The 18125-nt window shown below is 31.4% G+C and overlaps 1 protein-coding gene across 3 annotated transcripts in view; it reads right to left on the reverse strand.

Moving 5' to 3' along the window:
- The window catches only part of GRIK2 (glutamate ionotropic receptor kainate type subunit 2), a 926084-nt gene that overhangs the window by 119081 nt on the left and 788878 nt on the right, over window positions 1-18125 (reverse strand). The gene's annotated exons all lie outside the window — the stretch shown is intronic.

Consider the following 18125-nt stretch of genomic DNA (forward strand, 5'->3'; position numbering starts at 1 on the left):
ATCACTCTTGACCTAAAGAGAATTTCCAATGGGCTAACAGTAGACTTTTCAATATTAATATGTTCAATATGAACTCATAATCTTTTCTCCAAATCCTTCCCTTTTTTGTCTTCTCCATCTCTGTCAACAGCATCACCTGCTGGCATTCCTAAATTAACAACTGCAAAGATCCTGCCCCTAGTCCTTGTGACGCTGACCTGCAAACATTTGTCAAATTATATCAGTTTACCTACAGAATGTCTCTTTCACTTCCTCCCCTCCCCCTTCCTAGTCTATTCCCATTGGCATTAATGCCAGTTCATGTTGTCATATTCTGTAGCAGTTAGTCTTCTGGCTGGTCTTTCCACTTTTTATTCCAAATATGTAAGCTCTAAATACTGCTTCCCAGTTAATTTTCATGTACAATAATTTCCAAAATGCTACGACTCTATTAAAAACAAATCTTTAATCATGCCTATAGCCTACTTACCAAATATTCAGACTTGTAAAGCATAGAATTTAAGATCTACCACATTGTGCTCCAAAATAACATTTCAAGATTATATTCTACTGCTTTTTCTCCTATGCACTGGGCTGCTGGCCACTTTCCCAAAAAATCCTATATTGATTCTTACCCATTCCTTTGTTCAGATTGTCCTTTAGACTAATTCTCTACTCTCCACTCCTTTCTACTATTCAAAGCCAACACCTATACTTCAATTCCGACCCAATACCACCATCTAGGTGTAGTTTTCCTGATCTTTTCATCGAGTAAACATCTAAGGTAGAGATTGGTGACTCTCCCTCAGTATTCACTGTCTTGCCTGAGTTTTACGAGGAACATTGCTGCCCAGCTAGTAAAACTCTACTTCCTATCTTCCCTTGTATGCAACTAAATTTGAGCCTCTGAAATATCAGTGGAAGTGATGTACACAACTTTCTAAAATTCTCTTTAAAGATATTTGCCCTGGACTCTCTTTTCCTTCTCCGTCTTTTAGGACATGATGATGACTAGCGACGATTAGAAGCCCCATGCTGAGGGTGACAGGGCTGCCCCACCGACCTTGTGCTCTGCTGCTCTAGACTGGAGTGAGAGGAATAAATGCTTCCGGATTCAAGGCACAGTTTTTGGCTCTCTTTGTAGAGAAGTTTAACCAGTACTTGAATGACAATTTTTCACATCTCCATAGCACTCAGAGCTTCAAGTCAAACTTATGAGAGCCTGGCTTCTTCATTATAAATTAATGCACATAGCTCCCCTCTTTTATTAACTGTAAATGAGTGCATGTAAATACAGTTTCTGATTTATCTTATGTCTCCTACAATTTTCAGCACAAAGTTTTAAACCTAGTGGCCATTTAAAGCATATTTCAATTATTTGGATGCTCTTAATTCCTCTATTTCTTTTTCAATTTCTGACCAAACATTTAAAATGATAATCCTCTTATTACTCTACATCTAATACCTACTTAACCCTAAGCTTCCATCTCTATAAAAGGTCTTTTTGAACCTATTGTCTTTTTCCTTAAGACTGTCACTTAATCATCTTGCGGCTTCTAATAAAATTCTTACTGAACACCAGCCCTTTAATATCTTCTCTTTTAACTTCTCTGCTATGTGCTCCTGCTTCTCTGCTCTCTGCCCCACTAACAGGAGATCCCTTTTGGCTAAATCTTGGTTCTCAGATCTTTCCTCCCTCTTTAATGACCTAACACACTCGCGACTTTAACCTCTGTGCTGATAATTATAAAACCCTCTTAATTTACAGCCGTAAAGTCTCAAAGTATTTCCATCTATCTTTGCATATTCCTACTTAGGCGGCTCACCATTACCGCTTACTTAAAATGCTTAAAGCTAAACTTGACAACTTCTACCATACTAGCTCTCCTTCCAATTTTTCCATTCTAAAATGATACAGCACTTCTCTGAGTTCTTGAGACTTTTACTCTCCTTCCTTAAATACAAACAAATGTGATGTGCTTAAGCCACGTTGATTTTTATTTCATAATGCCTCTTTATTTTAGCCCATCAAATTCCATGCCCTTTTCTTTCAGTTCTGAACCATGAATTTTTAAGCTCAATTCTTACTTGGTTCCCCTTTTCTCTATCTTGTTTTGCAAAGTAACTTCATATTAAGTTTTGGACCATGCAACTCCCCTTCTCTAGAACCAATCATTTCTACTAGCTGCTGAATCAGGTTTAACATTCTATGCCTCTGAGTTTCAACATTCTATATAATATGACTCAATGTTTTGAACCCGACTCAAAGTATTATGTAGACTGGCCACCTTTCTCACCCTGTTTATGCTGCTCTTCCTAAGTGAAAGTTCTTCAGTTGACTCACCCAGCTCACTTCTCTCTTACTCCTTTCTGAAATTCCATAGTGTTCACTTTTCTCCCAAAGCTTACTTGTTTCAAATCTCTACATATTACCTATTGTCTTGTGACCTACTATTGGTATCTCATGTACTAATGTTGTATTCTCAAAATTTTATGAGGTCCTTGAAAGACAGGTTTTTTTATCACTATTATTAATATTTTTGTGCCTAAAAATTGCATAACAGAATGACCACAGGTTTAGAGACTAGAAAACTTGTTTCAACCACATGTACATTTTGTACCTGGTGAAATACTGCTAAATGTCTCTGAACTGAAGATTTATTTCTAAAAAAGAGAAAAAAATCCCTAAGCATGAGAGATACTATATGCAAAGCATTTTGCAAACTACACAGTGCTACATAAATGTTAGCTAAAAGTATGTAATCCTTTAAAGATTTCGTACTCTAGAGTCTTATATAAACAAAATAATTTAGATAATATATGAAATAATCTGCTCACTGAGGAAATGCTTTTACCATATTATGCAAAATGCAACTTTAAAATTTATTTGAACATTTTATCACAGCAGAGACAAACCACACAACTAATGGGGAGTACACAAATGATTTTTATAATATTGCATGTTATTTTGAGTCATTGAACTCTATACTTTCACACGTTTGAACACATTTTTTGCTGCTTCCTTAAGTAGCAATGACCTTCCTACAAAGGAAGGAAGGTTTCAAATACTTCTTATTCGTATTTCAAGATTGAAATTCAATATAAATTGATATCTTTATCATTATGAGATCATAATAATCCTCAACTTTCATCTGCATTATAAGTCCAAAGCAAATCTTGTTTGAAAATTTATCAGTAGTAACTGTGGTACTATGACTTTTCTGCTCTGCTTTACTCTGCTTAATTACTTAGTTGACAAAGCAATTCTTTACCTCATTTAAAACTTGGGGTTAACTTGGTTTTAAGAGGGAAACTGAACAACTTTCCAACTGAATTTGTCTTAAACAAAATAGACACCATCATTTCCAAAATCAAGTTTAAACAAACATTCCAGGATAAAAAAATACAAAGCTTTTTAGCATTATATACTATTTACATATTGACCATGGTTTCATTTTTTTCTTTCATGGGCATATAATTAAGCTGAGGATGTAATGACAAATAATCTCTTACTATTTTCAGTTTAAGTTCCAAAGTGATTTAAAAATCTAAAATTTGATATTCAAATTTTCAGTATTACTTCTTTGATTTTTGGGGAAAATAGATGATTTTAAATGTTGATACAAGGATTAATACATCTTATTGAGTAAACTATTATAGAATTCTCAAGAGAACATAAAACTGTCCTTCAAAATAAGAAAGGTTACAGAATCATTTTTTTAAAATAATCAGGTGACAGGTAATGCTGATTGGATTATTTAGGGGAGAATGAGAAGCAGGGAAGTGCTACATTAAAAATTCGTATACATCAAAGCCCTTCACAGAATGAATATTAGCCATTCAGCCACAATTCTGGGTTTTTTTCAAGAATCACCTTCACTCGGAAGCAGATTATGGAAGTAGATATTATAGTTATCTTCAGCATAAAAGCAAATAGCTCTGGCTCTTTGAGATGAGAGAATATTTCTAGAAATTGGATCTAAATGGACTGAAAGTTGCAAGGGTCACTGTATTTCTAGTAGTTGAAGATACTATTAGCTTAATTCAGGAATGCCCTAAAGAGAGCTAGCTATATGAACTTTCATACTTGGGCAAAAAAAGCAGATTAAAATCCAGGAAAGAAAGGGATACAGCATGCATGTTCTATTGAAATTATGCCGTTTTGATGACACGTCTGGTGGAAGCAGACATAAAGTGGAAACTTCTCAAGCCTTTGAAAAGCAGGGTTACCTTCTATAAAAAAAAAAAAAGGGTTTAAAACAAAGCATGAAAGAACTAATTGAGGTACTCCAGATAAGGCAAGATTAAATAAAAAACTATTAGAAACGAGACATAGAATTAATAATATCACTTTATGTCATACTTGCCAATTATAAAAACAACTGTAGCTATATTAACTCATTTTGAACTGCAGCAAATGACCAGAGATAAGAACAATCAATAATATCAGTATTATTAAAAGCTGAGATTAAGATAGATCAGGAATCTGCCCAAGAGAACACAGAAGGCTAGAGCCAGCTGTGCAATAAAGGTCTCTTGCAAGCAAGTCCCTGCTAAGTCACTGTGCAGCATTCAGTCCTTACCATATCCCATAAAAAAGGAAAAGGGAATTCTTATGATCCAATTCAGTTCCCTGTGATAGAAGGACACTATTTCTAGTTTCCCTACTCTCTAGTCAATTAGGAATTGCCTGATTCTTACTTGGGGTAGACTTTATTTCATCACTTTATAGCATACTTATACCTTGCACTCTGGAAAGTCAATTCTTGAACATTGAGAGCACTGGAAAAATCAAGATTTGATTATAATGCCTTCATGTTATTGGAATACAAAAAATATTCCCAAATTTTCAACAAAAGGTCATGTTTTGATTACCAAATGCATTAACTACCATCTGATTTCTATTCTGAAATATTGCAGAGTGAATTTTTTTTATTTACTACCATACCAACGCAGATAATATAAATATTTTAACTGTTAAAATTCAGTAATATATGTAGAGATATGAAATCCTTAAAGGGTGTTCAAATTCACCTGAAGTTTAAACCATTTTTACAATATTATCTTTGCTCTGTATTTTACCATTACCACCTGAATTCTAACTATTTTGCACATGGAATATAATATTCCTTCTCTTACACTGTCAGGGAAAGTTATTTCTTTGAATCCATGAAGAAACGCTAAAAGCAAAAGCCTCAGCAATTTTTTGCAAACCATCACAGTTTCTTTGAGATGAGATAAATAAAGTTAAAGGAGTTTAACTCAACATACTGGAAGAAGGAAAAAAATAAATTTCTAGGGTAGATTGGTTATTTTTCAAAATCATTTATATTTAATTAACTTTGATTTCAGGAAAAAAATATCAAGAAGTAACCTTAAAATATTTTATGGGCCTATTAAAAATCATGATCAAAGATAATGCCATACAGCTTTGGGGAATGCATCATGTCAAACAGGGTGCTGTCCGGTCCTCTTCCTAACAACTGTACAAAATACAGGGGTTCCTGACAAGAAGCTTCTATAAAAATGCCCTTGTCATTCCTACAGTTTAGTCTATCTGGTGATCTTTTATGTTACTGGAAGTCTAAGTAATGGAGACAGTTTCCTCAAATACTAACAGCTCTTCTCCATAGCAAACAAAAGAGTGGTGTGTTCCAGCAGCTGCTCCATCAACATACAACATTGATTCTAAGCAACTTGCTTTATGGGCATGATCTACTTATATTTGGCAAGTATCATTTTACTTCTAGGTTCTTTGTTTGTTTGATTGCTTTTTACTTTCTGAATCCTTACTACCAAACAGACCACTTTCTGAGCATAATTAATTGTGAATACTATCCTTTGCCAGAAAATTAGTTTTAATATGGTTCCAAATAAACAGTTTATGTAATGTAAATAACAATGTCTTTTCAGAAATAAAGATGATTGATATCCTATAGTAGTTGATATTATAAATCTTATGTTAATAGATATCAATAACAAACATATACCCTGAAATAGTTCCTATTGTTCAGTAAATCTGTTTTACTTAAAAAATAATTGTGTGTGTTTTAGAATATGAGTCTTACAAGCTTATACTGGAATTTTTCAATTGAGCATACATTAAGTACTTCAAGAATTGGTTTCTAAGGAAAATATTTCCCTAGCTATAGTTAACTTTAGTTGCCTTCCAAATCATTAATGAGCAGGATATTAGTTAAGGCTGTATTGTGTTTTCTGTGCTCAGATGTAAAAGGCTTCATAATGTAAAATGATGTAGTGAGGTTCTGAAATTGGATGAAATTAAACTATGGTTAAGAAATAAATAAAAGGAACAAAACATTTGGAAATCATTATTACATAAACTAGGAAATAATATGAGTTTGTGATTTAGAAAGATGAGTTTTTAAAAAATGAACACAATTGAACACAAGTATATTTAATTCAATTAAATATAAGTCAAGGATTAAGAATTATCTGTCATCCATACACTCATGATCCCATTCGATAAGAGCAGATAAACTCGATTGTAGTATGTTAGCCAGTTTGCACTGTCAGAAAGTGCCCAAATAGAGTGACAACTGCAAAAGAAAAAAAAACCCCAAAACTGAGAGAAATAATATGACTTCACACTCCAAACCAAAGTGACTCCCATAATGCAAGAACTATAGTGTCAAAGATTCTTTGTATAGTCATCATTATCCATATCACTGTAAAACTAGCCCTGTGCTCTTTTTTTGGTATGGTTCCTTGCTGACCTTGAATTAACGTGAACATCTATGTATCTGATTCTCACTTAAATCCTCTCAGTGCTCCATTATGTCTTTCCAGCTGCCTACAAGGGAATTTCCACCTGGATGGACAGCCATACCTCAAACTTAGCACAACCAAATCAAATTGGTCATCTTCCTCATACCAAACCAACTTAATGTCTATATTTAACCAACTTTGCAAATAATCTAGGCATTTTTCAAAGATCGGGATGAGAATTGTTGAAGTCACCTGTCTTTCCTTCAATGTCTGCATTCATTGTTTTGCCAAGGTTTAGTGCATTTTTCTTTAAAATAATTCTTGAATTTGTCCTTTCATTCCCATTTTGCAATCTCCTTATTACTATAATTTTAGCTTAGGTTTTGTTTAACCTCTTATCCAACAAGTCTTTCTGCCTTTTGATTCTCCCAACACCATCTCTTTTGTCCATCCTATGTATGACTACCAGGCAAATCTTCCTCCAGGACTTCAATACTGTTTATTCTTTCATCAAAAACCTACAGGAAATCAGTACTGCTTTCCGATCAACTCCAACTTCTTTTTCCCAATTTTCAAAGCTTTAGAAAGCAAAGTCATCTCACTGTATTTCCTATTATACTCCAACAAAGATCTTTTATTTAGATATACCAATAACATCTCCACACTTTTGCCAATGCTGTTTCTCACAGCTGAAATATTTCCCCATTACAGTCCATTAATTAATATCTTACTTTTATTTTAAAGCATAAATTACTTACTGAACAATAAGCGCTTTCACAGGAGGGGCTGTACCATATTTAATCTCCTCCACTTGAAATGCTTTTTCCATTTTCCTCTAGTTAATATAATTTTCCTTATCTTTTAAAGTCTAATTCACTTATTGGGATAATAGGCTCTTTAAAAGAAGGGAGCCTGTCATTTTAATTTTATATCTCCTATAGCATTAGAACAATACTGGAAATAGAATAAGTGCTTCAATAAAGAGTGTGGTTTTTATTGTCTCTCTCTATCTATATATACAAAATCCTTTAGCACTTTGTTCAGTGTTATTTAGAATGTGTGATATCACTGGAAGTAGAAGATACAATGCAGAATTATTTTCTTGGTGAATAAATATAACAATGATTCTCAATCAATAGCACACAGGAGTTTCATAGGTGTAATATAACCATATTCTGGAGTTCACAAAGCAATTATTAAATCTATCTGTTCTTCAGTCTCCATGTTATAAAGCAAATGCAATCTGGTGATATTGATAGCTAGTAGCAACTTTGGACAAACAGTATTTGTCTTAATTCCCTGTTTACCCTACCTGTTTCTTTTGTGATCTATTCTCTAAGCAGCATTGTTTCACATTTAAACAACTGATGGTACTGGATTAAATGCTCACAAATTCTCTATACTCCCTGAATGTCATGATTCCTAAATATGGAACAAAGCATGCTTTGTGAAAAGCTTGGATGGGACAAGTGTTTGCACCACTCTGAATGTCACATTGTGAAGGATAAGGACTTCCACTGGGTGAGATTCAAGATGAAGTAGAAGAAGATCAATGTAAAATATTTAATTATCTAAAAATATTTAAATATTAAAATGTTTAAAAAATCTAATTGTTGCAAATAATGATTACCTTTAAGTTTAAAGGATGTCTAGGCTAATCTTTAATTCAATAACTCCTAAAATTACACATTCTAAGTAGCAGTAGATACACTAAAGCTGCCCAGATAACTTTTATTACATTTACAGGGATAGATTTTTTTCCCCCTGAACTCTTTAAAACTTTAAAGAAAATTTTATGTATATTTATAGGTCTTTCCCTCATTCAATTCAGAGGGTGCTTCTCTACTTTACACTAGATCAAACCATTCACTGAAATATTTATAAGACACTGCAACAAGGGTGCAAAATTTTATGTATATTATCTCCTCAGAGAATCAGAAGTCATTATTCAACATCATCCTCTTCAACTCTAGAAGTACGCTATGTATTTATTTTTTAAAAAATTTAAGAAAATCTTAAAAATCAATTTGCCACTTTGTATTCAATTTTATCATTCACAAATATTTTGCCCATCAAATAGGGACAAATTCATGAAAGCTCTAAATTTAAAATGTATTGCACATACATAAGAATATATATGTGTGTAAAGACTGTGGAACAAACAGATTAAGAAATAACTCTCGAAAAATGTTTTCCATTACTCTTAGTATTCTCATCTGTCACTATCTCCATGTCTTCTCTTTCATTCTCAGTTTCTTAATCTGTTGAGTGAGGAGGCTGCCCCTGGTCATCACTAAAGCTTCCTTCAATATTAGTTTCCAGGATTTCATTATTCTTTCAAAAATAGGTCCATTACCTTACTGACCATCTATTTGTACCATATTATATGAGTAATTATTCAAACATTACAGGTTTTAAATATGTAAGTAAATCCTTGTAAAAATTTTACAAAATAATGCAGTTAAAGTGTATGTCTTTCAACATGCATATTTAAATTACAATGAAAAAGATAATTGTATAAATTTGCCCTTGGTAAGAACTTTGAAAACCATTATTTTTCAGAGCATAATTTAGTGCAGATTTGTCATTTAGTGTTTACTATTGTATTTTAGAGGACTGATTTTTAGAGGACTAAAAACTGATTTAGCTTGCAACATTTTTTATTGTGACCAAAGTATAGTCATTTTCCTTTGTTCACTTAGAGGATAAATAAATAGATATAGAAATATCTAAAGATGTTGATAGATATGAAGCTATATACATATAAAGGAGATAGAACACTTACTACTACAATAATGAAACAAGTTCTTAATCAAATAAATACAAATTCTTCTACCTTCCTCTCTGTCTTCCTTGTACGCTCAACCCCCCCAAACTGGCTCTGATTTTTCCAGATGGAGTTTATCCTCTCCTTTCCAGCTCACTTCTTCCTTGTTCACTGTATTCCTGTCAGGAGACAAAACAGCCCTCACATTTAAATGGTAGTGACAAGAAAGTCATAACACAAGAACAGTGATTGGCTTCTTCTCTCTAAGGGACCACTTCACTTACATGTGAAGGAAGTCTCCTAAAAGACAAAACAAAAATGCCATCTGACCACGTATAAAGATACTTAGAGAAATATTAGCCGGATAGTGTGTGTGTGTGTGTGATATGTTTTTAAGCATTTTACTATGACTCTCTTTTAATTATGGTCATCAATCATTTTGCTAGAATGTCTACAGAATTCTTTAGCTGTCTACTCCATCTTGTTTGTCTTAATTTCAAGACAAATGATAAAATATATTATTTAAAAGGCAAGCCTAGGTAGTTACTGTAATTTTTACAAAACGTAAAAAAGGAATACATCTGAAAGCCATAATGATTTTAATATACAACATGCTCAAATATACAATATGATTAGAGCTGTGTGCTTTACTTATAAACACATGCTAAGTATTTATCACCAAAAAAAAACACCTCAAAAAATTACAAACTGCTTAACTTGATTTGAGTTGATAATATTCCATCTTTATCTATTAGCTTCTCTCTCTTATCAATTTAAGGTTGGAAGAATAAATTTTGTTTGTTATGTTTTCACTTATGGCCAAAACAAAGTAAACATTAGATTAGCTTGGATTTTGCATCTGGCTAAATTATTTTATGCTCTAATGCACGAATCACTAATATGTTTAGAGCTTTTGCTTTCACTGTAAAACAGATTGCCTTTGATTCAATAAAAATTACTTTTTGTAAATATGAATAAAAATTCTTTATAGTATAACAAAGTTAAGAATTTAGAACTAGGAGTACATAGCAACATTGATTCACAACCACTGTGAGATTATCTGAATACTACAAAAAATAGGAGTACAATTAATAATGTATTTGTATGTAAATGGTGGTTTAGAAAACTTAAAACATTAATGATATGACTTGCTATTTAGTTTGAATATTAAGAAGTAAAATACCATTTGGCACATAACCTTAACACCAGGAAAAGAATGATCACCTTACATTATTTTACTAACATTGAAACAAGCTCTAGAATTTGATGATATTCTATTGTTTGGATACAGGTATTTTATAAATTTGCCACATATTTAGAAGGTCAATCATCTTTCTAATAATTTTTACACATATAACATAATGTGAACTTCATCATTAATAAATAGCTTTGTACTAGTGTTTAAAAATTTACCCTGTAGCCCTCCCCATCACTCAATCTACCTATTCCATAACTTGCTTCCTGTTTTGGAAATTACAGTAAGTTAAATTGATTTGGAAGACCACATATGGGTTTCTACTATATTTATAATCTATTCAAAGTATGACCATGCAATGATTTTAATGATTTCTTGGAATTTGCTTCTGGATGTAAATAGGAAGGACAAATTCAGTCTACAGATATACTTTTTTTGTTTGGTGAAAACCATGCCTTCATTTTCTTAAATTTGCAACTAAGATTGTCCAGCCTTATTCCCTAAAGTCATTTTTCTTTCAACTGTACTGTCAGAAAATAATTACCTATGTCTATTTTAATAATTATATGTTTATTTTAGTTCTACTATATTTCTCTCACCTCTGCATCTTAATCAACGCAATGTTTGTTGTTAAAAATGTTATACAAAATACAGCCTTATATAATTAGATGCATCTTATATAAAACCAAACTATACTCTGTTACCACCTATCTCATATGTGATATTTGATTTATTTTGTGGGCAAAGGAAGCAGCTTTAATTCCTCAAATTGTATATGCTAGAATAAAAACCTGGGGTCAGAAAGACTAAATGGAGTACTAATTATCTTGAACTAAGAAAGCACGTATTTAAAGGACATTTTATACTTTATAAATGATCCCAGAATTTCTGTTTTAGTCAGTCAATTAAACTGAAAATCATGACAGATAAATTTAAAAGGAAATTGTAAAGCAGCTTTTAAAAGTTATCTAACATTTGATCAGATTAATATAAAATACAGAAAAGTGGATGATTCAACGATCTGTAGTTTTATGACGCAAAAATAGATTAGTAGACAGTAGTGGTAAACGGTAATAGTAGATTAGTAACCACTGACGGAAGCTTAAATCAAGTTATAAATTCTCCATCTATCACTTTAACCTATGAAATTATTTTCATTTATATTAGTTCCTTCTACATTAGATATAAAATTTTAGAATGCAGTTAATAATTTTAAGGAAAAAAATAACATTTTTCTTAATTGTACTATTGTTTTTACCTAAGAAAGTTCCCTAATCACTTGGATTTTGAAAATGGCGTAGAATTATATTGGTTAATAGTCCTGAAATTACCACTTATTCACAGTATTTTAACTTCCAATAATAGTTTTGAGTGCAAAGAGTGGCTTTATTTAACATATACAACATATTTATGCATTATATTGTAATCACATCTTTCTTTTGTTCTTTAATATAGAAAAGAACATATTTTATACATTTCCAAAAGATGCATTTTCTTCTGCATTTCTATCCATTTAAATATATTTACTTATCCCAAGCCAATCAGAAATAAAATACGCTCATGAAAGAAGGCCAAGAAGTCCATCTGTGTCTGTTCATTTATCCGAGCTATCAGTTCTTTAATTTCTCAAAATATTTTTTTATCTCAAGCTCGACTACTTGCTTCGCCAAATACTGTTCCAACTTTTTCTACCAGTAAATAACTTTTTTCCCCTAAACCCCAAGTGAACTTATTTAAAAAAAATTCTTCTTTCAGCATCCAAAAATTCTCCACTCACTCTGAAATCATGTTAGTATATATTCAAAGCACTTAAATTATCACTTCCCAACCCTCTTTGCAGGAATTTCAAGGACATTATCTCAACTGAGTACTCTCAGCCACATAGTATTAGGTAATATGCTATATTTTAGTTTGTAATTTAGTCTCTCATTTATTTTTAGGTCATTAAATACTAATATAATGTACATCTTTCAATGTGCTGAGCTTTTGGATGGACTACTTTTATTATTATCTGGTACCTTCCCATGTCCTTCTGTTCTTTTACAATATTGAATTTTAATCCTTCCATTTAGACCAAACACATACTAAGTTTGTATTTCTCCATATTACTTAGTCAGTAGTCTACAGAGAGTGGGTACTCAAAAATTGGGGGTAAATGGATTTAAACTTTGGGTGTTTGTAGTCTTTATCCCAATGTTTTAAAAACCCACACATATATAACACATACATGTGATCTTGTTTTATGATTAAAATTTAAAAGAGTTAAAACATTTGTATGAAATCCTTTCACACAAAATTCCTTTAAAATAGCCATGCTAAAAATTAAAAGAAGAAAATGTAGCTTCTCTCAACAAATTGGATTTTTGAAATAATATTTCATATGTATTTTATAGGCAATTGCATTTCTGAATGAGTTTTCATGTTTGAGTTAAGAGATCAGATTATTGTTTCCCGTTGCTGTATTTTGTAGTAAAAATTATTTTTATCATTCAGAATGTTCATCCTCAAAACTGTAACTGCCTTACTTAATAGCTTTTCATTTGATCAAACTTGAAAAATAAAAGGTCTACAGTTTTATTTCTGAAATAATTTAAGTATAGTCATTGGCAGATTATCTCAGGTAAATATATATTAGAAATTATGAATGGTAAATACATAGAAATACATATTTTTCATACTGTAATTTATATGGCTAATATTGACAAATTGATGGATGTAGGTAGAGGCAGAAATAGAGGCTTGATAGATCTAGCTGGAATACATTTCAATGAAAATATCACTGAACAACAACAAAAAATCATAATGTATTAATTACTTAGAACTCAATCTAAATTTACATAATTTGACTCGTGAATTATGATCACAGAGTTAGTATTTGGATACATACTATCTTATGATCATAAAATAAATTAAAATAAATAAATGCTATACCTTTATTGATTCTAAGAAACAAACAGCACTTGATCTAAATTTAAAAAAGTGTAGCTGCCATTTATGAAGCTTTTATCTAACAGCATATTTTATCTGAAATCGGCTAAGACCTAAGCTATAATACTCTCCATTAACTATAAATGAGAGTGTATAAGAGAAGCTAGAAGGCTGCAAACAAAAGATTAAAATGAGTGAATGTCTTGCAGGATGGACCATATAATCCTATGATAATTGCATTCATTTTAAGATGAGCCTTTCAAAATTGCTACCTGTCCAACCTGTACAAGATGAGCTAACTAGAAGTATGTAGATAAAAATTGCTGGTTGTCGACAGACAAGCCATTTTAATATCCCTATAGCTGAGTTTTAGACACTCTAGGCTCACATGTCTGCTGAATTTACTGCTTATTTTCTGGCTTTTTGCACTTACGGTACTTGTGTTCATGTAGAAATAGAACATTGATGATTATCATCTGAAGTTGTCTAATATGTAAATGAGATTTAAAATACAGTGACCTTCTTCAGCCCTATTTATAGCATGTGGATCGTAAGCTAGACAAGTAAAATTTTAAAAAGATTATGCCCTCATAAAAATATGCAGCTTCAAAATTAGGTCTCAAATTAAAATCTACATAATCTATCAACTTAAAGTTCTGATCACTGATATTCAAATAGATAATTAACCTCATCCTTGCAATAAATACAAAATAAATCATCAACTATTTTGTAAACTACTTCTTCCTTTAACACATAAAGTAATATTAATAAAACTGGAATTAATTTAAGCCACATGCTTACACTTAAAGTATAATTTCCCAGTGTGAAAAAAAAAGTTTGCTAATTTTATCATTATTCCAAAGTAACGTTTCCTTCCAATTATCTAATTACTTCATAACTTTTAAGGCATATAGGGAGGTGTTTCCTGAAATATTCAATTAGTGCCTTTCTGATAATTTAATAGTGAAACTTGATTTTCTAACCAAGCTCACAAATAAGTAATAATGAGTTGTCCAAACAACATACATTTTAAAATGAAAGTGAATTTTTAAAATTATATCATTAAGTCTAAAATTTTCACATTCATTACATTACTTTTTAAAAAGCTGAATATTAAAAATAAATGCAATTATATAAATTTTTTTTAAAAACTTTAAATGTTAGTTAATTTGTACAAGTAATATTTTCACAACCTGCCATTTAAATAGATGTGATGGAATCTTATCCTTTCATGAATATCAGCAAAATGAGCACAGATAATAATTCCATGAGGAATCAGGAGCATGAATATTAACTCAGTATGGAATAGGTGATCTAATCTATATTTTAAAATGTAAATGAACTTACACAGTAAAAATCTTCACACCTTTGATTCAGCAAATTAATTGGTTATTGACAGAGAACATTTAATAAGAGCCAATATAGAATTTTTTAAAAGTCCCATGGCCAAAAGTGTTTGGAGATTCCTGAGTTAAGTTAACATAATCCAATTTTTTTATTGCAATAATTTTCAGAGCCTTTAATTTGTTAATAATAGTGAATCTCCAAGAGGAGGATCTAGTACATAGTTCTCCTGACCTTATTTAACCATAGAACTCTCTTAGGTTCAGTTTTATTTTCTCCTCTAGAAACAGTTTAGCACCTAATGTTTTGTAAAAGCTGCCCTATAATATGGGGTGATACATTTATACAGCATATTACGGAGCCTACACATTTTTTTAAGCTCCAATTTCTTCATTGCTTTAGAAAAGTTAGGGAAAGCTAGAATGTACTAGAATATTCCATATCGAGAATAAACTAGAGTTATTTTCTACAAGATTGAAAATGTATATTTTTATAGCATCATTTAAGATAATATTAGGGTAATGATTTATGCTTCTTACACAAAAGTAATTTGGTAATTCATGCCTCAAGAATATAGGCTGGGACCACAAAGAAAGTACAAAAGACCTCTAAACTATGACATATTTACACTTACTTTTCACACACTTTTTAAAAAGTTGCATTAACTTGTTTTAAACAAATGCCAGTTTAAAATTATACACAGGAAGGAAGTAGTCAGGCTGCTTGGAGACAGGCACCCAGTCACAGATGTGAAAGAAAACTTCAGAAATGGACACTTGAAATAAGAAATGTGAGAGAATTTCATATGTGGCCAAACATTACTTCACAATTTAAAAATGGCAGACACAGTCAATTACATACCGAATAACATCTTTCTAACTTACAAAAGAACTGAGGTGGCAGGATATGCAGATAAAAGAAAACTCACATGTGCGTTTTTTTTGCAGGTAGGGCTATCCAACTAAAATAATTCTAGCTAATAAAATGTAGATAGCTGAAGCATTTCCTTTCTAAACTAAAAGACAATGTCTTTTCTTTTTTTTTTTTTTACCTCCCTTCTTCCTGCCTGGAACATAAATATGATGCCTGGAGTTGCAGTGACCATCTTGCAATCATGAGGATGAAAACTTCAGTCTAAGAACAGTGCAGCATGGAGACAAAAGGTACCAAGTTCCTTGACATCACCTTTCAGCAGCTGTTTCATTCTTGCCCTGCCTAGTGTAAGACTCCATTAGAACAATAATCCCCTTATTCATTTAAGTAACTGTTTTGTAAGGTTTCCTGTTACCTACATGTGAAACTATTCTTACTAGCATAGGCTTGAACCTATTAATAAAACTTCAGAGGACATTATTGATGTTTATAATATTGTTGCTGATTAACCTTAGAAAATTTATTCCTTTCAGAATTTTCGATTAAAAATTATAAGCAAGGAAGACCATTTCGTAGTTAAACATTTTCCATGTAAAGAATTAAAGTTTTCTAATTTAATGATGAAATTGCAATAATTCAGAAAATATCAGCATCCACAATAACAAATTCCATGAAGTTTTCATATTATTAAAGTCTCCCTCAGTGCATTTTTCTTTTTAGTTATTTTAATATGCAGTTAAACTTCAAAAAGTATGCAAATTGTTTAGATATCACATAGTTTCATGAGCGAATGGATGAATTGTTATTTAAGTTTCGAATTACTTCAAAGGTTCTAATTGTATGAATACAAACCCAAGTCTCATTTCACGGCTTTGTAATCTTGCTGTTATCATTCACATATCCTTCTGACACCCCTTGTATATCTATATAAACACCTTCTAAATGGACAACCTCCTGTTTACTCTTATGACCTCTGCTTTCCCCTTCATCTGATCATGTTTTATACTAGTAGTATGCTGAAGCCAGCTCACATGGGCTTGTGAAAGCCAATTTTACACTTATCTTCCCAACTCTACATTCACTGAGACACCATTGGTAGCTTGATATTGGCCATAGTGGTAGTATGTAGTACCATGAAAACTGGCAATTACTACAAATCAAAGCCTTTCTCACTGCCAGTTATTAAACAATTACCATCACACCATTGAACAATACATATCATTCATGTTAGAATGTTATGCCTTCCATTGTTCATTAATTAATCTTGGCACTGTTAAATTGGGAGCTTTAATACCAGAAAGTCACCAGATTTACACAGAGTGAAGCACAAGGATTATCTGTATATGAATGCTACAATAATATGCTATTAAACATATTATTTAGTAGATTTAAATGGATTGAGAGGGCTTAATGAGATGGTAACAATGATCCGTTCCATTGACTTGTGATTTATAATGACAAATTTGAATTGTAAAATTGTGATCAATTTTTATTAAAAATATAATCTTGGGAAAAAATAAATATCACTATCAACTACAAGTGAAAAACTAGAAACAGAAAATATCTTCAAAATATAGGACTTCCTACTGATTCCCATTTAAAATTTGTATCTGATGTAGGAAATTAACTTCAACAGTAGGCTCATTTCAGATCCTTGTGACCTACTCTTATACTAAGAAATATTTTTTAAAATTAAATTAAGTCATAATGGTATACTATAACTTATTTAAATTTTAAACTAGCTGAGATTGTTTTTATTGAATGGAATAAAAAAGTCCTTATTATAATCCTCTATGGGTTATTTTAAGATTTCTGAAGGAAAAGCATTGTTTTGGTTGCCATAAAATTAAGACTTAATTTTACACATGTAAAATTTAAAAATATGTACTTCTCTTCTTAAAGCTGGAATCTATTTTTAAAATTATACAATGACTTTTCTATAGTCTCATTAAGTAATTGTTAAAACCATTGTTTTTAAATACCCAATTGTCCAATCAAATTAAATTGAGTGGCTTTAAATTGAGAATAGTAAGGAAAATGCCCTACACATCAACATTGCATCAGAAGGTATAAGTTTGTACAATTAATAACTTCTTACCAATATAGCTATGTGTTTGCAAATGAAGTACTAAACATTAAAAAATAGTTTTTCAAATCAATATTTGAGCATAATTTACATTTGAAAGAATTCTTTTTTCAGACTTACAGATCAGAAGCAAGTGTTTAGCTTGCAACACACTTGCTAAGGATTTTAAAAGCAGTAAGTCCTGTATTAAAAGGCTCAAGGAAGACTGTCCTCAGATCAGTCAG

The sequence above is a fragment of the Camelus bactrianus genome, chromosome 8, assembly GCF_048773025.1.
Source record: "Camelus bactrianus isolate YW-2024 breed Bactrian camel chromosome 8, ASM4877302v1, whole genome shotgun sequence".
NCBI classification, from domain to species: domain Eukaryota; kingdom Metazoa; phylum Chordata; class Mammalia; order Artiodactyla; family Camelidae; genus Camelus; species Camelus bactrianus.